Consider the following 21,937-nt stretch of genomic DNA (forward strand, 5'->3'; position numbering starts at 1 on the left):
AAGAAGAACATTTCATAGCAATAACAGCGTTATTAGGGAAAGCCTCTCCAAAGTCGACGAATCCATTTACGTAATACAACATAGCGTCTATATTATAATATATGCGTCGCATACCTATAATTCATCCAACCGCGAACCGAATATTTATAAATACAGTAAAGTAACACGAGTCGGCAGACAGTTGCTAAATTTCAATGCTCTAGTTTTGTTCACTCGGCTCTCACGGCGTCAGAGCTGAAACTTGACAGAGCTCTTCACTTAGGACAAATATAGTCTGAACCAAGAATAAAGCACTATTCCCGCTGATCAAAATTTCATGTTACATAGATATTTTTACTAGCACTAACGGTTTTGGACTAGATAGATTTTGGTATCAGATTATTTGTCATATTTTAAATTGTTTATTTAGGTCTTTTGATTTTTGGGACAGGACGAAACTGTTTTATTTTTTTAGTTTTATTTTATTAATTTTTAATTATTTTTAGGTACTCCAGGAACTTTGTTTCGCCTTAGATTATTGTTTACTTAGCCTAAGAACCCTCTGGAACATTTTGCTATTCATAGTGCTTTTTCCGGAATAAAAACCTCAGTAATAAATTACATTTTTAAATTTTTCTATCCATTAAAACCTTTCTCAGTGCTCAAAGAATATATAAAATCTAAAATTACTCGAATTTTATCACATTTTATGGTTAATTTATATTTATATAAACTATTATTACTATTGAGGTTGTGAATATTATATTAGGAAATTTCACGCACTTTCTTTCGCGAACTAGCGAACTGTGGAATCGACTCCCGGTGGGGGACTTCTGTGAGAGTGAGGTCCATCTTGAATAGAGTGTATTCTTCCCTCAAATATTGGCAACTCAGACGTTTAGATAACTGCGCTTTTTAGACGTCCCGTAGGCTCGTTTTAACTAAATACAATTTGGCAATAAAGTCTTTAAGAACCTGTAATGTTATTAACTTGATTATATTGAACTTGTAATTTTTCTAAACGTATGTAACAACTATGAACTTATACTGCATACTATTTAATATTTTCATTACAGACTAATGAACTAATTTGGTTAAGGCTTTATCTTTGACTAAAAACTCGTTTAATTTTATAATCCTGCATTTTTTAAACCTATGTAATGTAAAACTTTAAAGAACAAACATTAGTGGTATCTTTAACTATATTTCCAAAATATCTACGGACTGCCTTCAGCCAAATTTTGGTTTATTACATAAGAACTCGGGGTTCTTTACGATCCCCTCGTATCTTGTAAAAGCTCTTTCACGAATCCGTATTGCCATCTATTTGGCTTCGAACAAACTTCCGGACCATTCGATTTATCATGACTCATAAACGGGCACCTTAATTTCCATACAAAATATAATACTATGTCTACATATATTAGACCATATATAAAATCCTCTCAGTTGTAGTAACTAAATTATTCCCAACACCGTTTATGACTAACACTAAAATAATAGTTTAACGTTAGCGTGAGCGAGGTAAAACTCGTAAATCTTTTGTCGCCAATTTGGTGTCGTAAATCTTGGATAAAGCACGAGCAGTAAATACGGCCTACCTTTTGCTGAGCCCTAAGCGACTTACAAACCGAACAATCGATCCCTACACTGCTCTGGAGGGATGACTGCAATAAGACGAAAATATTTATCGTTTACAAGCTGAGTCCGCGAAATTCGTTTCACCTTAATGAAAATTTACATAGCCAACCTTTATTGTAGCTACGTGCCAACATATGGCAAATGTTGCTATGCTATCCAATATACACTGTTAGTTTTTCTGGAATAAACACCTCAGTACTAAATCAAAAAAAATGTTTTCAATCGTATTGTCTTTTATTTACACATTTAAAGAAAAACACTTTTTTAACGGATTAAAGTTTTGTAAACTTATTTTATTAATTATTACTAGTTTTGTAAGATTATTGTAAACTTATAATTAATAACTTCGGTTATTAATTATATCCGTTAAAAAAGTGTTTTTCTTTAAATATTTTCAATTTTTCTCTCCAATAAAACCTTCCTCAGAGTTTAAGGAATAAATTAAATAAGAAACTACTTTACACCAGCCGTCTTTGGGTTTTACGCTAAGCAGCATATATAACGATTCATTTTTATGTATATAGATTACGTTCGAGAGCATGCTCGCGAACTATGTCGTCTAAGCATTGTGACATCGTTTCGTTATAGGGCAATTACTGGCGTTATCTGGCATTGATATTGCATATAATTTATTCATGCTGCCATAAACATTTGAATAACACATGCCAGCTGCGTTGACCCTTGAATACGCTCCATTCGTGGAGATTTTGCGTCTTTCCAGACGTTCCATTATCATAAGGCAACTATTATGCGTTGGCAAATAAAATGCTTATAAGAGAATATAATCCCGCGGTCGTTGAAATCGTGACTATTTTCATGAATAAAATGCTATTACGAAGATTAATATTTCTTCAAGTAGACGAATTTAAGACTGGTTCGTTTCGTTTTTATGTAGAAAGGTTTCCGTACTAAAAATTATTAAGATTTTCCTGTGACTATTGAGATGCTGGCACTCAAATGGTGATTAAATATTAACATAAATCTGTTTATCTAGTTAACGATGCAAGTTGTGACAAGTGTTAACAAAAGTTATTACCTGATCCTTAAATAACATGACTTGTAAACATCTTGAATAGACATATGTTTTATTTTGACTAATGAGCGTGTCATTTTTTATCACATCTTTAAGAACATCTCACTTTAATTAATGGTTATTTAAGTAAATGCATTCTGTCTGTATTTAAGTAAATGCGTCCTATTTACATATTAACGACATAATATAGTTGAAAAAAGAAGTAATATAATTAATATCGAATGATCCGAATGACGAATGTGTATCGTAATGGGGCAAAAAACATATTCCGATAAATAGAAGAGACATATTTCCTAACCAATTCGACTTTAACTTAGGGTCCTTCAAGAAAAGAGCGTACCAATTCTTAAAAGGCCGGCAACGCGAGCCCTCTCGCATTAAGTGTCCATGGGCGGCGGTATCACTTAACATCAGGTGAGCCTCCTGCCCGTTTGCCCCCTGTTCTACAAAAAAAATCAATAACACTATTTGGTTTATTAGAATGCAATGTATATCTATGTAATTTTTACAATTAAAAAACCACTAAGTATAAGCGGTCATACATTAAAATTTATTTATGACTTTTCGTGTGCTTTAAGAAGGGTAGCCGAGGTAGAATGCCGAAAGACAGGTCAACATAGTTAGATTTTAAGGAGGCCTTTCTCTAGAGACCAGATAAAAATACTCTAAACACAGCAATATTTTTTGTTATTGTGTGTGCTTTACAGCCACCAAAGTCAAAGTTTAACATAATGATTCATAGACCACAATTCTCCCTAAAAGCCATGGCAAGGTATGCACTATATACACACATATTTGACTAAAATCAAAACTAACAGTCACAAAATGTTAAGTTTATTTCTTGATAAGATGTTATCAACAATATCCTGATATAATTTTTTTGTCACAGATTTCGTAGTTGTGTCAACAGTGAACCTTATCTTAAACACTCAAATATTTCTTATCAAACGACGCTGTCGTGAAGACAGATTAGTTTGAATGCTCTCAAGTTTGTTAAAAAACATTATTCCCACGTGCTAGCACAATGCATCTTTTGTTTGTAATACAGTATAATTACATTCGAGCCATTGATATACTCAAAATCACATTAGCAATAGATACAATACTTTTTTAATAATAATAATAATAAAAATTTATGAAAAAAATAATAATTTATGAAAAAATTATGAAAAGTCGTCATAATCATTAAATTGTAATATATTGATTTTTATCTTTCTATATTGTGACAATGAACAATAACATAAATCTATGGAAACGCGTGTAATGCTTCTGTATGAGAAACTATTATCTATAAATACTAAAGAAAACTTTTCCGTACCTAATTCTGAGTGACATAGACCAAACATATTGATAGTAAATAATACATACGCTTTTCCCTTATCTAATTTTAATAACAATTTTTTTAATAGCCTGTTTTCGGACATGACAGTACTTTCTTTATTTTTCGTAGATTGTTCTTTTATTCCACTTTTGCGTGTCCGTTTTCCAGGTGGCAAAGGCCGCCATCTTCTCCATTCTGGCCTCTCTTTGGCCACTCTACCCAATAGCAAAGTATATGCTTGTGTGACTGGATGTTGGAATCTCCGTGTTGATGTTTTACTTGGGTAGAGTTTGTTTAATGTTTTCTTCATTATGTTGTTGGTTTATTATTAGAGGATTTATTACCAATCGATAAACAAAGTACCGTTTGAAAAAAAATGATAAAAAATATATTTCTTCCGTAAATGGAGCAAGGAAAACGGAAGTAACTAAAAAATATGGAATTGCCATTCCAGCTCTCTCAATTACTGAACAAAGCCCACTGCAGCAACTGCACTTATATTCATAAAAATATTATTTAATTCAATTTTCATATTTAAAATTGATCAAGATAGGGAACAAATATAAACTAGTGCTAACTAGTGGACAACGTTGTCCTTGCAACCCTCAACTTTCCTCATGGAGTCTGTGATAAATTCCGTGCAGTAGTTTTTGGGTCTAGATACAGCAGATGACTTGTTTCATAAAATATACTTAGACATTTTTTTCACAGATTTTTAGGATTAGGATATTAACTCATGTCTTTCATCATTAGGACAGCGTTTTCGTTCCACAGTTTTGCTCTGACTTCAAAACCAACAACGAATCTTTTTGAGTATATTAGGCCTGTGCTACTCACAAATAACATGGTTTGCTATTGATAAAAAGATTTTCAAAGAAAAGATAAATCAAAGTTTTTATCATGAACTTCAACATGAACCAAGATCGGGCGGTGAAGGAAGCGTACTTAAACCGACCTTGTGGTTGAAGATCAGTAGTCCTAGGTACCGCTGTATCCACTAAGAGGAGGAAGACCTGCTGCAGCTGTAAGCCAGGTGGCACAGGATATGGAGCGATGGAAGATACTAATTTCGGAGGCCAAGACACTTGGCTTGCAGAGCCAGTGAAGCGAGTGAATGAGTGAGTTGTAAGTAATTCATTCCGCGTTTTTCTGCTAATTTTATATCTAGACCAAGCGAATTTTTTACAAAAAATAAATAGTTTTTTACGCCGGCTTTTTCTCTCTACACCCTCTGTCTTTTTTGCCGATAAGTAGGGATGCCTACAGGTTCGAATCTAATGACGTGGAATAAGTGATACCTTGATGATCTTATGTTCCAAAATAAACGTATTTTATTTTATTTAATAATGATAACTCTAACAGTAGGACATAAAATAATACCCCTTCGACGCAAACAAATGATGCGGCACAGCCCAAGTTATTTTCGCGTACACTGGAACTATCTTAAATTGAGATAATGAAGACGAATTGGAGATGTGACGTATAACAAATTACCCACGTGAAGTATTGAAGTAACTGAATATGCAAGCTAACTGTTGCTTTCCTGTCACGGAAGCCGTCTGTTAATTTAGATGTTACCAGTTTTTGTCGGACTGTGGGACTTTAAATTTTTGTCTAATAGATGTATACATTTTCGTTTCAACAATACAATTTTAGAATTCATATTTCTTTTCTATTATTTTCGGCCATAGTTCAATTGGTAGAATCCAGGGCAAAAACCCTGCTGGTAGAAAGAATGGGTTTGTAACGTTAGGGAGATAGGGTATTGCGACTGCAGAAGAGTTGCTGCATCTGGCACGAGACTGACGGCTAACCTCCAGTAATGGAGAGGAAGAAGGAGAATGTAAAGTTGACTTATGTATTAAAGGCTTATAAAAGTGATATAAGTAAAACAACTCTTAAAACTTTGCATCCGATTCTTTAATCAATATCATTTCAGAGACAGAGTGATCAGCCTTCTGTCTGAAAGATTATGACAAGATTTGAGACATGCGAGGTTTTCACCGTACGACTGCTAGAAGCGCACATAGACAGAAAGTTACCTTTTATAAATACAGTGTATAAACAGTGTGAATAAAGCTATACAAATACATGGAATGATCATATACTGGTATATGATCATCTATTTTTTACCTTAGTAATAATTAATTTACAAAGATTTTTATTTTATAATGTGTTTATTACTATTCTGTGTCACGCCATGAATTTTATCGTAAATAGATTTAGCTCACACCACGTTTAATCTTTACAATAAAAAATCCCTTATCAAATGGCCACTCATCCATCATCTGAGTCATCCATCGTCATATGTCTCTTCTATCAATCGCCGTCTTGACAATTTTACATAGCGTTATGCGTTTATATTAAACTGCTTATTAAAATTGGGGCTGAATACAAATTGTCTTTGTATCTAGAGTTCTTTTGTTGACGGCTGATTAAAATTTTATAATAATAATAATTTAATGCAAGGATGTGGTACAAAACTGTTATGGTGGTACTAAATACCAAAATATATGTGCAACTGTCATCCCTCATGTCGCTCCCGGTTCAAGTCCGGTGACATAACAATTAACTTTTTTTCTATGCGCATTAAACACTTGTTCGTACGAGAAAATCGTGAGGAAACCATACCTCTGAACCAAAAGGCCTATTAAAACAAATGGTGACGATACTCTCTCTCTTTAGTCGGCAGCTCATGTCTGAGCGTCGTGGTCAGCAACGAAGCATCTTGAGCGGACTATCTGCTTCCACCGGTTTCTGTCCAGCGCTTCTCTTATGACACTGTATAGCTTTGAAGACGATGATTAAAGAATCATAGTGAAAGTCACTTCATCCATCCGATCCATCAGGTCCATCTGGTTGGTGAACGGCCCCGTAATCTTTTGCCTTCTGTGTTACCAACCACGATCAGTTTCTCCATGTTCTCATCGCATTTTTGCATTGTATGGGATGAAGATACAAATATAGTAAATTCTGAGGCCACATGACAAAACCAATGATTATCGCTACTGTTTTTTGAATAATCGTAAATTTATTGGGTTAATAAATTCGCGTTTAATCTCCCGAATAAGTTATTTACTAGAGGATGTTCTGATAATATTGATAACGTTATCAAAACATTTCCTATTTGCTATAAACACCTGCGTTATAGGTGGGAAAGTTACGAATAATATTTACGCGAATAATATGTAACCTGCAGGCTTACTCAGTAATACCGTATTAGTGGCGATTCCAATTATAACGTTATGTAACGAAGCTCAAAAACAACACGTTTATTGGGTTTACAGCGAGTAGTGTTGGTCAGTGGTCGTAGGTTCGATTCCCAGCTATGGACCAATGGACTTTCTATGTGAGAATTTAACACTCGCTTGAACGGTGAAGGAAATCATCGCGAGGAAACCGGCAAAAAGCCGACCGTGAGTGGTACAGAAGATTGGTTCCTGCCTATTAGAAATGCGGCCTAGACCTAAAAGGTTGTAGCGCCATTACTACATGGTAAATATGTATATAGGTTTTACATACTAACCCTACTGGATACTGTTTATATGAAATTTATTTTTGAGAATTAAAGTGACGACGTGAATTATCACAAAAAGTTTTAAAACAATGTTTTTCTGTCCATTTTGTCGAATTTATAAATTTATACTGTGCTTCTTTGTAATAATAAGTTTTCTTTAACTATACCTGGAAGAGATCGCTTACGAGTGATAAGGCCATTGCACCTTGTCTATTGTTTTTATTAGGATTACGATTCAAGTGTTGTTTGACAGATATTCTCGCCCTCTTTACGCCATATGGAATCAGGGCTAATCACATAAATGAGTTTAATACCGTAAAATCTAAAATGCGCTACGGATATTGAAAAAACTACATGAAGCTTACATACAAAAATGTTGAAATGGGTATCAATCTTGGAAGTTACAGAGTAAGAGCACTGGTTGTAAATAAAGTTTTTTTTTTTGTAAAAAGATCCTACGCATAAAACTGAATTTTATCACTCCTTTACTGTGTAAAGTTTGGAATGCTTTTGAGTTCCTGATATCAGTCTAAATTAATTTAAGAATATTCTTCTTTATTTAGCTTTTTTTCATTTATTTAGCGATTTCTTAGCTAATTCAGCTTTTTTTTTAAAATTTTAGTTAACTTTTGTAATCATTTATGCATTTCTTGTACTTTACCCTCAGCAGGTATTTATTTTATTTATCCATACTAGGCCGCCCTAATAACCTGTTATTATATGTATTTTTAAAGTATGTAGAAAATTTCGCCTTAAATTTGTATGCGGACAACGTAACATCAGACTTCCGCCTTAATCCGATTATGTTTAACAAAATGCTCCATCCTCGATCTCAACTACGAAGACAAGTTTGTACAGCACTTTGTTTCCTGTTATTACATTTTTATACAAAGAACTTTGGGCTTGATGTTCTATTTTTTTGTTAAATAACTAGCTGACATGTTTTTCTATACTTAGTAGGGTTTGGTAGGAAATTTAGAGGTTATAATATATATAAAAATTAAGTTATTATTAAATTGGAGCCTTATCACTTAGGGGTAGAAAAGTTTATGATACAACTCAGAAATACACAAACGGTATTGGAAAATCGGATAAGCCGTTTCGGATGAGTTTCCTACGAGTATTCTAAATATATATTGTGTATATGTAGGCTGACTAAAGCCTAGTGCATCGTTTCTGAAACGCGGGGTTCGAGATTTTTTAAAGGGGGTCGTACTCTGAGTGAGTAGCTGAAAAATAATAAATACAAACTACATATACTTCTAAAGATAAAAGTGAATTGTCGCAAGACTGTTTTACTTATGTTTTTGGCTTTTTCGTGGGTAAAACTAATTAAAAAACTAGTGGAAAGTTACGTGATTGCCATACAGGCAAAACGTTTAAAACAATTTTTGTTTATTTTTGTATTTAATACATGGTATATGAAATCTAGAATTCCCTATCTGCACTACTACATATATTATGACCCAACTCCACCACCCGACCTGTGTACCACATGCCGACAGCGAATTGTGTCTAACTTCAGTTATACAATGGGCGGAGGTGATTAGAACTTGGAAAAGCCGATCGTTGGTAACACAGAAGACAAAAGATCATCGAAGTGAAAGACGTCCTCAAAACTACACTATCATAGGAGAAGCGCTGGACAAAAAACCGGTGGAAGCCGATAGTCCAGACGTTTTCTTGCTGCGTTAAACTATGAGCTGCTGCTAGACGAGAGATATTAATTGGTTAGACAATATACAATGGAAATAAGAAATGATAATGGAAACAAATAGAGAAAGCAGAGGAAAAACTAAGAGTTGTAGTGTGTATGTGTGCCTTTTATGGTATTAACCCCGTATGAACGGATGTATTAGAACCGATCATTTCATAAGCGTGAAATTTAATCATACAACATCCTTTGACTGAAGCGACCGTTACAACGTACTTTTTATTATGAAACCTATATTACCTATCTCATATTTTTGTGTCGCCTTTCCTTTAACACTATTTCCGTTGCTATCCTGTTATCCTTTTTAGTAGTTCCAGTGAAGATCCCTTCAATATGCTCCAGTTTCAAAGTAGATGAAAATCTCGAATGTACCCATTTAATATATGCATAAAATAAGGAAGCGACGTCGACCTCCATTACACGGATGAGGTACGTTCCAGTCAGGTTGACTGGCTAAAACCCAGCGTCTTGAAGATTGCATCCGAAATTTTCTAATTAATACAAAATGTAGTCAGGCAAAAAAATGTGATATAAAAAATATGTGCAATAATGTAAAAACTAAACGTGCTTTTAACCATGCATTGCGTGTCGACATTAAACGCTACTCTAGTAAGCTTAGTGGATCAAGCTGCTACTCTACATGTGCGAGATACCGGTGACTCCCGGGAAAGATCTATTTAGCATGATGTTCCGCACTCATAATGTTCGTGTCAATAAGCTGTGTTAACAGGCCACGAGCGGTACAATCGACAAAATATTTCTCTCCGGAATCACGACGAGCAGGCAAATGGAGTGCCCCACTTACCAAACTGTAGGATGGCAACTAAGGTGCTCCACCACAACTACCGCACGCGTAACCCTGGGAAAAATATTTTTCTCCGTGAATCTAACGTGTAAGGTATTCCTATATAGGTGATGTCTCTTATAATATAGGTTATTTGTGGATTTGCTTACGTGTAACTTAGATATATCATGCACACTGTTATACAGGGTCTGCATAGAGGGTCTACGTGGTTCGTTACTGTTAATCTTAGGGAGCATTTATGCTAGGTAATTACAACACTATACCGCTATTCGGCACCTACATTAAACACTATGTCCACGACTTATCTATGAGTACGTATCTATAACATATTACAGCAATTATTACTTAATTAATACGTAATTTTAAACTGTTCACATACAAAGCAGGGCTGTTACGGAGATGTTTCGTGTTTTTAGGGTAATTTGATAATACGAGAGATATTAAAATCATCCTTACCTATTTTTATTTGATTTTGACAATTTCTTAATCTATTTTTTATATCCATAACATCCCTGCTTTATTAAATAGATGCTTAGATGAGAACCTGGAAGAGATTTTGATTAATGTTATATGATGCCTACAAATAACATATAATTATTAGGAACTACTATATTATCATAGAAAGGACCTGAGTTTGAAGTTCTAGAATTCATTCTGAAAATATGTAAACAATTATTTTCACTTTAAATAAATTAACATTTTTATATCACTTTAAAAAAAATTCTCTCTCAAGCATTCGTTCGGTCTAGGATTTCATACTTAGCTAATGTTTTTTATAAATAACGGATTCTTTGTATTGATTTGGTTCTGTGCAGGTCGTGAGGCGTAAATTTAATATTTTATTGAGTTTTGCGACATTGAGATATGGGGAACACATATATTATTGAGACTGTGTTATATAAATAATTATTTGATCTCAGCTTTAGGTAATCTGGGTATATAGGTTAAGTAGTAATTTTCAACGAGGTATACTACACGATGTAGACTTATTTACTTTTAGCTTGAGAGCAGTGGTTTCTTGATTGCTTTAGCTTGTTACTCCCATGGCTTAGGTTTGATCCCCAGCTATGCACCAATGGAGTTTCTAAGTGCGCATCTAACATTCGCTCAAACGGTAAAGGAAAACATCGTGATGAAACCGGCCTTAGACCCAAAAAGTTGACGTCGTGTGTCAGACACAGGAGGCTGATAACCTACTTCCCTATTAGATCAACAAATGGTGACGAAATGGATACAGAAATCTGAGACCCATATATAAAATGTTCGTACCTCCACTGACTTGTATTTTACTTTAAGTTTTAGCCAAAAATAATATTTTATAAGGGATTTTACCTATTCTTAGTCTAAGAGTACTGGGGATTCAGACAACTTCTGATAGAAAGACATTAAAAGTCACGTGGCCATACAATACAAATAGTTGGTCAAAACTGTAGCAATGTCTGAGCCAAATAATTAGTAGAGTACATAAACAAATTATAATCACGGTGGCGTATACTAAAATTTAATAAGCAAATAATTACAATGATATCGTATTTATTTGCGCATTCTTGCACAATCTAGGTATTACTTACAACGCAATGCAGGAGATAATGTAACGCACTGTTAATTCGCGTTCAAATAGGCTTTATTTATTTTATTTAAATCCTATTATACTTATATGTTGAGATGAAATATATTTTCAGACAATTATATCATTTAAGTCTATGAAGGAAGGAAATGTATCCCTGCTTCATTTTATTAGAAATAATTTAATATTAAACTGAGAAATATATAACAGATTGACGTTTACTGTAAAATCCAAATCAAAGAAAGCGCACGCTTATAACAACTCAGTCACACTCAAATACGCACACATACTTAATTAATCTCTCAATATTTTTAATTAGACGGTACACTTACACAAATTTTTCATTTTAGATCATTTAAGATTTATTATTATAGTAAAATAATAAATAAAAATCAGTGTAGATCTGTTTGATGATCATTTGTCAATCTAAACGGTAGGTCATCATCTTCCTGTGTTTCGCCGCCGCCCGCCGTCGACTGTTTGGGTCTAAGGCAAGCCGATTTCCTTACGATGTTTTCCTTTACAGCAAACGTTAAATGCAAATACAAAAGTTCATTGGTGCACAGCTGGGAATCGAACCTATGAGCAAACGGATAAGAGTCGCAGAACCCACTAAAAACGTTTTGACGTTTTTTGTTTTTGTATAGAAAACTTGTATTTGTAAATGTGACTCTTGCAATAGTATTATCACTGAAATTAATTTTCTATTCAGATTTATACTTGTGAGCTAACAATGAATCAGTTTTCTAAACAATGAGATTTATTGTGCAATAACAAAGGTTTACCCCGCTACTGTATTGTCGACTTTGAAATATCAATGCGAAATATTTATAAGAAACAATGCAAGAAGAGTACGAATTATTTTTGCTTTATATATAAAAATTGTATATTATTAGATTTTTAATACTAAATAATTAAAAACAATTCTTAGCTACCATTGGAAAGTTACTTGTAGTAGATAAGAAAAAGATTTCCCACTTATCTCAGAAACACGTTTTAAAGTTGAGTATATGCCAAAGAGGAATAGATAGAATGGTCCAGGGGAGTAACTTTGAGACAACGCAGAGCAGAAGAGATAAAATAGAACGACCAAAATAAGAGGGCATTTTAAAGAAAAGAAGACGTTGAAATGGCACTAGAACAACATGTCGAGAGATAGCAGGTTAAAATGGATAAAAATTATAACAGATTAACCACGAAATGGAAAAAGAGAAACAATAGAGCAAGAGATGGGCAGACGATATAAAGAGAATAGGCGGCACAACTCGGAGAAGAGCTAACATTAGAGAGAATTTGAGCAGCTGGAAGAGACCACAAGGCAAGCTGATCACCAAAACCGGCAATTCTATGTTTATATAAACATATAAATTGTAAACTTTGTGATGAAAAGAGTGTACCTTTAGTTAAAAGGTGTAATTAAATTGATATCTATGAACAAGTTTTGGGCGTGTCAGAAAATATATAAATTACTTGCCTATCAATAAAACAGATTGGACATTAGGACCTTATTTTATACAACGGGATGGAAGGCATATAAATTAATAAATTAAAAAGTTATCTGATACTGGAGAAATACATTTTTATATTAATGTTAAAATCATTGCTGATGTTGAGAGTAAAATAAGAGTAACTAATAGACGTTTCTAAAAAACGAATATCATCAGGCCTTTTACCCAAAGGTCTATTACCATTACGACCATGGATCTCCTCTTGCCACGGTCCTGACATACCTCTCTCGCTTCATCCACTTTTATGGCATTCACCTCGCATGCTCATTTAACACTAATTAGATACTAAATACACTCAAAAACTCACTATTAGAATGCATTATTCCTGACTACACACCAATGAAATAAATTTGCGTTTATCTATTAAGAAGCTCTAATTAAATGTCAAGAACTCCAGTTATCTTTGTCCGCCTAAGATAACCAAACCGATACCCTTTTGACGGTTAGTATTCAGTCAGAATTGCCGCTGTCCAAAGGTTCGTGTGAAACAGGTACGATTTGTGATTTAATGCATATAATAATGGCAATTGTGTAAACAAATGACAATATAGCGACGCGTGCGGGTGCGGTGTCCGGTGGCGGAGGCCACTCATTGCAAATTGAGATAATGGCTTCAAATGCTGATTACTGACCCATTCATTGGGAACTTCTGCGACATACATATTCCCCACACAATTAAATGAGGTCTGTTTGAACCACGTAAGAGAATATAAAAGTATCGATTGCGCACGCGCAAGGCGTATTTATCTAAGCCTACACCTCTGTAAGCCTAGGACTGAGTTAATTTGTATGAGGAATATTATTTCATTAGGAGCTTCATGCATATTCCCCACAAGATTTGTAAGAGAATATAATATATGCGATATATGCTGGTTCTCTGATGAGCTGTCAGCAACCTTGGGAATGGTGAAAAACTCAATATTGAAGATCAGAATTGCAAGTGGAACTCGTAGGAGTAACAAACTCGGACAGCGCAGACCCTGAATTATGATAATGCAATAGTTTACCTCTGTCCCATCCCCAAGTGTGTGCATGCGCAATTTTTACTGCATGTCTGAGCAATCTAGATAAGGCGTCGTGACTGAAACGGCCTGGAGGAAAATACTAGAGTTAAAAAATATAACTTAACCAATGTCCGGAAATAATATTAGAAATTTTATAACTTTAAATTAAACCGCAGCGTATGTTGTATGCGTTGCCGGCCTTTGAGGGACTAAACTCTAATTTTAAATATAAAGCTATCTAAGAAATTATGAATTCGTTTACAATAAATAGAACAACCCAATGATTAGACTTTTCTCAACCATTCATCACGTTCCAAAAGATTTCGTTATAAAATGCTAAAAAAAGAGGCTATATTAAACGAAAACTCTTTAGTCGTTTCGTCTACAGGGTGTCAGTTTTCCATTCCATTCCAATACATAACCTAATACATTTATTGTATTTAATGTAAACGTTTAACCGAGTTTATTAAATGAACACTAAACACTACACCATGTTTATTATAAATTTAAACCTACGGACAACGACTTACACGCATTGTTACATTTTATTGGCACGTTAGAAATAGAAATAGGATATTGTTTAGCGTTATTACATGTGGTCCGCAATTTATGTTTTATGCATTTGATATATCGACTTTGAACATGTGCATTGCGCAGGATACGTCAACAATTGTTGTCCACATTACGACTAATTGCCGCGGAAATCATTTGTACAAGCTGCAAAGAGATTAATCACCCATCTCTATTTATTAGGTAAATTAAGACAAAGATAGATTATGTTATATTTAGAATCCTTTGCGATACAAAAAAATTATACCCTATTGTTTCTTGATCATTTGTTTCTTTAATAGTAGTAGTTCTGTGCCCGACACAACACTTTTCAGTGCAAGTTTGTTTCCTTACGATGTTTTTCTCATTTAACACTGGCTTGTACGGTGGTACAGTCAGTGTTAAATGCGCACTTAGACAGAAAAGTCTATAGGTTTCGTACACAGCCAGGGTACGAAACTTAGGAATGAGATGACCGCTGAAGCTAAACTGCAGATCAGTTTTATTTTATTTTTATTTTATTTTTTTATATAGAACAGGGGGCAAACGATTTATATTAATTTATTTATATATTTATTGAGTACTCATCGTATATGTTTCTACAGTATATGTTACATGCTATCTTATCTACAATATATTGTAGAATAAAAAGAAAACTATTTTATTAGTAATATTTACTTAACCCTGATTAGGTATCAGATAGGCACGTATTTTTTTTATTGATTTACTCCCGAATATATCAAGCATTTACTATGTTATATTGGCAAAGAAGTACCTCGTTTATAGCATACTAGCAGACTCGGCCAAGCGTTGCTGTGGCTAAGGTTTTTGTTATATTACATAGTAGTAAATTAATCAAGGGAAACCGTAGGAGAACTTATGTGAAACGTTGGTACCACGACACGGACCTAAACTAAACTACCTTTAACTCAGCGCCATCTGTTAGAATTGTATCAAATAATAAACAAATGTTAATGTTATCGTAATTTTAGTAAGGATGCCTATTTTTTTTGAAAATGAAATATAGCCTATGTCACTCAGGAATGATGTAGCTTTCCAACAGTGAAAGAATTTTTCAAATCTGCCAAGTAGTTTCGGAGCCTATTCAATTCATACTAACAAACAAACAAACAAAAAATCAAACCTTTCCTCTTTATAATATTAGTATAGATATGCTGTCGGTACACACTCGTTTAATTTATTCACTGTATTGGATCATTAAAACATTTAATATCAGGTCAAGGTCGTGAAACCTTCCTGCGTTTTAGACTGCACTCCTTTCTGCATTTTATTTTTTCCTACACGTCATTAATGGCGAATATGGATTGTATTCACCCTACGTTACATAATACAAAATTATGCAGTTTCAAGGTAACATCATTTTTTTGTGCGTATTGATGTGTATGTGTGTTAAATTTGTGATGTCATAGTTTCTTGTATTTTTAAGCATAAACTTTGTTTTAGAATGTATAAATAAATAAAACAATTACATTTGAACAATAAGAGAAAAATAAATGGAAAATACTTGAACGCTAAAAAAACTAACTTATATTACCACAACTAATACACGTATTAAATAATATTAACAAATAAATTGTTGTATGAATTCATTAATAAAGCCCTTTTTAGTAAATACATAGATTTTAGTACTAATTTACGGAAATAGTCATAAATAAGAAACATTTATATCGTTTGTGTCACCGATTATTTATTTGTTCTTTATTAGTATATTTAAGTAAGTTTTTATCGAATAAGTCGTTTAGAATTTTATATTTGTAAGTCATCATGACGATTTCATAAGGTCATCATCACTATGATTTGTGATTTCAAAATGTTCAATGTAAACATACCGTTTAGTCTGTGGACTAATGATTTAACACTTTCGTAACTAAAACTGTCGTAGTTATTTTTGTTGGTCTCTTTGACACTTTAATAATAGAAAAAATATAATTTTAGGTCACGCCTTGAGATACTGAACTCATTTCAAAATCACTTTTACGAAATTTACACTAATAACATTTACACAAAGTAGACAATTCGATGTTATTAAAATCATATGTTTTATCTGGAAATTTTAATCTCACTATAATTCTAGTCTTAAATAAACAATCGCTATTGTATATATTACATATAAAAATCTCTTTAAAGATCTAAGTTGTCAGAGGTCGGGTTACATTGATAGGAACTATGTATATAAAAATAAATCACAAAAAATATTGCAAGTGCAAAACTCGAAGACCTATTTTTTATTTTTAAGAAATTAATTCTTAAGCCAGGTTTTTAAAGACAGAAAAATATAAATGAGTAAATTTTGGTTTTGGTTGGTGGTGGTTTTATTTATGAAAAAACGAACGGATTCTATGGGGTATCACAAAGTTCCATACGTTGGTATGTATCTACTAAAAAGGTAGACTAAGTAATCATATTAAAGCGAAACGATTTGCGGGAGTTATTAATATAAACCATCCTTTCTTTGTGTCCAAACACATCTTATATATAAAATTCTCGTATCGCGGTGTTTATGTTTAAACTCCTCCGAAACGGCTTTCCCGATTCTCATGAAATTTTGTGTGCATATTGGGTAGGTCTGAGAATCGGACAACATCTATTTTTCATCCCCCTAAATTTTAAGGGTAATCCACCCCTTTATTTTTTTAAATTTTAGATAAAAAAAATATGATACAGCATTACTAAATACATATCACCCCTAATTTTCACCCCTCTACGATCAAGCCCTATTTTTTATTATAAATGATATACATGGCAAAACGACGTTTGCTAGGTCAGCTAGTTAATATAATATATTAGTTTAAAAGATTTAAGCAAGAAACTTTTTAATTTTATTTATATAATGAGAAATATATTGGCACGAAGCACTTCGTAGAACATAAATGTCAATACGGAGTAAATAGATTCAGGCTTTTTAAATCTCACTCCTGCACGTACGATTTCATATGAACGTGCCAAAAAACGACAGAAATAATTTTTATTACCGAATTTTCGGCTGCGAAAATTTGACTGCAATTATGCCTTTATTGCGAGAATGCCCTCAAAATATTAACTGAATGAATGTTTACTCTACTGATATGCTGTGACCCGAATCATAGATTATAGAACAAAGTTCACTATCTTCGTATGTCTAGTATCATAAGTGGATGCAACGGGCTATCGTAGAACTATGCGTGCGCGCTAAACAAAGGTCGGCCATCTTCGTAACAAACGAGCTATATCATTTAATTACGCGCAACATATGTTATAATATACATACTAAAGATCCATTTAGACAAAATATAGTAATATATTTAGTGATATTGATTTAAGAACTACATTTGCCACGTTATTTTTTTTCTTATGCGTCAAATAACACATTAGAACATTGACTCGTTTGATCTATCGTTTTAAATTAATCGCACCTTTAGTCTTTTGTTTTATATTAAAGCTGTATTAAATTATAATCAAATAACAGTTTAAGTATATAAATAATCTAAGCGCACGACCAACGATAGATGATAAACTCCTTATATGGAAATTGTATCAGTTTTTATAACAAACTCCCAAGCGAAATAATCACTGAATAAATTTAAAACTTACGTTAAACGTAAATTAATTCTTAGATCCTTATCTTTGGGATTGATTTGCTCCAGCTCAAACAATTTGTATGACTCAAAACTTGGTGATTAAAAAATGTTTCCTGATCTTCTTGTCCACTCTACGCCCTTGACTTGCAAACAGGCAGTAAATGTAAATTTAGAATTACTTTAACATATTTTCTGTTGACGTTTATAAATGTACTTGGTTACCTATATGAATAACGTTATTTTGAGTTTGATCTATCCCGTTCAGACCTTGGTCCAAAAGAGAAACTGTCATTATTTAAACATTGAAAACGTGAATTCATAAGATCTTTTTCAAAAGTGTATTGAAATCCTTTTAAAACTAAATTTCATGTTAACAAGACCTAGTTAAGCATCTAAATACGCCAATTAGCGGTCATAATATCTTTAATGAAAGTCTTCGTTAATAGTTTTATTTCAAATTATATTGCGTATTAAATATGAACACTTTTGGCGGCAATCCAAAACTTTCTGTTTTCAAATTCAGTGATTTCAACTCCAGGTCTGATTTGGGACACGTCGTTACGATTTTGACGCTGCATGACATTAATTCGATAGACAATTTAACAGTGTCAAAGTCAAAAATAATTTACTTATATATGCAACACTTATGAACGTCAAAAAAGAAATAAACATTAAATGCTTCTAATTTTACATTTACTGCCAGTTCTCAAAGGCGTATAACGGAAGAGAAGAACTGACAATAAACTCCGCCATCCTTTTAAATAGCCAACTTTTTTGTTTTACACAACGTTTGTTAGCTGCAACCATTACACCATGTTCCACATGGCATCTTAAGTAATAGTATAAAAATAAATTAAAAACAAAGATTTGTCCTCTATCAAGAGGCATAGTGAAATAGGAGCACGCACTTACATTCTCGTGAGAACAACACACAAATTCATAGTCGAAATAACTAACATATAATTATTCTAGTTCGAAAGATGTGAAAAAATTGATATTATGGTTAGCGAATATATGAACAAGAACAAAAAATCGTGCCTCATTTCTCTTTTCTTTTTTAATAATAAAATAAATACAAGTAATTAAAGATCTTTTCTAAATAGGTATATAATTTGTACATTCTCTCTTTTTTAGTTTCTTCTTAGATACAAACTGACTCAGCGCTAAACACAACTCCCGTATGTGGAGTAGGAGGTTGCTTAGGCTTCCCGGGACAGCTGAGAAAACCAACGTGGTCATAAAATAACGCTTACGGGTTAGTTTTTTTATGAATTAAGTTCGATTTCGTAACTAGCATGTGGATAATATCACGTGATTTGAACGAATAAAAAATATTATTCCATACTTTTTGACCGCATTAAATTGTTACAACTTACGTCTATATTTATTTATTTCGTAATACTACGGATTATATATAGCAAAAAAGCTTACTAATATAGCTAAAGATGGAATACATAATTTACAAAAAGGTTCAAACATTTACGAAATGAAAAAAATATTTAATGCATTTAACTACGATTTAATTCGAGTATGTTGTGTAATCGTGTGAAAGTGATGATATGTCTGTATGTTGTGTGTGTATATGTCTGTATGCAGCTGATTTAGCGCTATGAATGTCCCTCATGTCAAGTTATTTGTCTATATATTTCAGTCTTATATAAGTATAGTACAATAATCCCTCCTATAACACTGTAGATTACTTTCGTGTTATATAAAACCCATTGTAGGTGTTTTCTCGCATAACGCGCATGACCTCTTATTAAAGGCACAAATGATTCATGTTTAAGTATTCTCGTTAAAGGAATTTACGATAAATCTAATATTAAAAAGTATGTGAGAACAAATCATTATAAATGTACAGAAATAAATATTGTGCAATCCTCGCGTTATATGAGTCCGTGTTATACGACGGACTGATAAAACGCGTTATAAGAGTACAGTTTTACAAGGTTTAGTGTAATATACTCATAAGTCTACGGAATGAGAAATTAGTTGTTTATATACGTATATAATACGTTGAGAACGAGGCTGCGCACCCATTGCAACCAATTACATTCATAGTTCGTAATTGCACTGACGAGATAATACAATGCACGTGAAGATCATTGATATCCTTTTAAATGGATTTTTATTCGCTTTATCACGGAAATAATATATTGCATCATATTTTACAATAGACATTTATTGACTTTACAATGTTTGAAGTTACCATAGTGTGGAATAGAGATTAAGGTGTCATATTTTGGCAATTGGTCTCCTATGTTTTTTTTGCGTAGAACCCAACACTGAACACGTGGAGATTAAAACTATATATATTTCTTAGCGTACTGTGTTTCTAGAACATTGTTTCAGGTTGATAGGCACGCTGATTTCCTACAAATGAAAAATACGAAAAGTCGAATTGCCATATTACAAAATATATCAGTATAATTTATTTTCCTCAGCAAATATCAGACTTCGCAGTCAAGGTCATAGATTGATGGACAAGATCGCGACTCATAAATAAAAATGGGAAGGGGCGACCAGATGTGTTTATAAAAATATTAGCGTTAGATAAAGAGATTGTATTATTTTTCTTCAAAATAGCCGATGGAAATGAAATCCGATTGCTTAAAGGAATATTTGGAAGTTTTTCATTTAATAATATTATTTATTTGTATTTTTTATGTAGTAGAGGCAAACGGACCAGAAGAGGCTTACATGCTTTTGCGATCCTCTTCCACATACATCCACATTTAGTCTTGTATTAATGTGTAATGCCTTCGTTTAGTCCATGTCTAGATATATTAGAAACAATTAGGACAATCATAGAGCCTTGACAAAATCAATTGGTTGCAGATCTAATGTTTATTTTTGTTTTATAGTACTAAGAACAGTAATTATTTTATCTATCACACTGTTTTATTGTTTTAATGTATAATATTCTATTGTACGGATATTTGTAAATATTTGAGGAACATCTATAGTATAGTTTTTTTCAGAAGTAAGTATATAGTCTTAACGTATAATTATTATTTAAAATACAATTTAACATTTAAAAGTGCAATTTTAGGTGGTTTAATTGGAACTAGTTTTTTATAGGCCAGGCCGGCCTTGCATTGAGACGAAGGATTTGCAGATACATTTACTTCATATGCCCAGGGCCTGAGTAGACCACTTTAGAAGTTCAGTTTGCACCAAGTCTACTATTCGTAAACCAATTATGCGTGTTTGTTTTTAAGTATAATATTATTGTAAAGAATGTCGACTGAGAAATTGTTATCAACTTGTGTTCCACTCTTACATAAATTGTGTTGTTTTAAATAAATAAAAAGTCTTTAGATGTAAAAGTAATCAAAAAATAATAATTTTAGATTTTTTTTAATTAAATATTTTAATATTGTATCTACCTCTATTTCATTATACTTGATCTTTAAATACACAATAAAATCCTTAAATGTGCTTGTTATTTATTAGAGTACTTCTTTAACTATCGCCTACAGGAATGTTTTTCATCACTTAAATAAACTCCACGATAGACAAACAACATTGTAAATGCAGTTTTAAACCCAATTCTAAAAAGTAAGGGTTATTTGCTTAAACGTCAATTAGCATGTCTTTGGAATGCGTATTCCAAAACATCGCAGCCGTTGCATTCGACGTGCTCTTTTAGTGCACGATTTCAGTCTTATTAACACGACGGTGTTATTACGAATAACAAACGCACGATTCCACAGCAATT

The 21,937-nt window shown here is 32.9% G+C and overlaps 1 protein-coding gene across 4 annotated transcripts in view; it reads right to left on the minus strand.

Annotated features, from left to right (window-relative positions):
* Positions 1-21,937, minus strand: part of LOC110994641 (RNA-binding protein Musashi homolog Rbp6) — a 437,627-nt gene that overhangs the window by 407,077 nt on the left and 8,613 nt on the right. The window lies entirely within an intron of this gene.

The sequence above is a fragment of the Pieris rapae genome, chromosome 7, assembly GCF_905147795.1.
Source record: "Pieris rapae chromosome 7, ilPieRapa1.1, whole genome shotgun sequence".
Taxonomy (NCBI): Eukaryota; Metazoa; Arthropoda; class Insecta; order Lepidoptera; family Pieridae; genus Pieris; species Pieris rapae.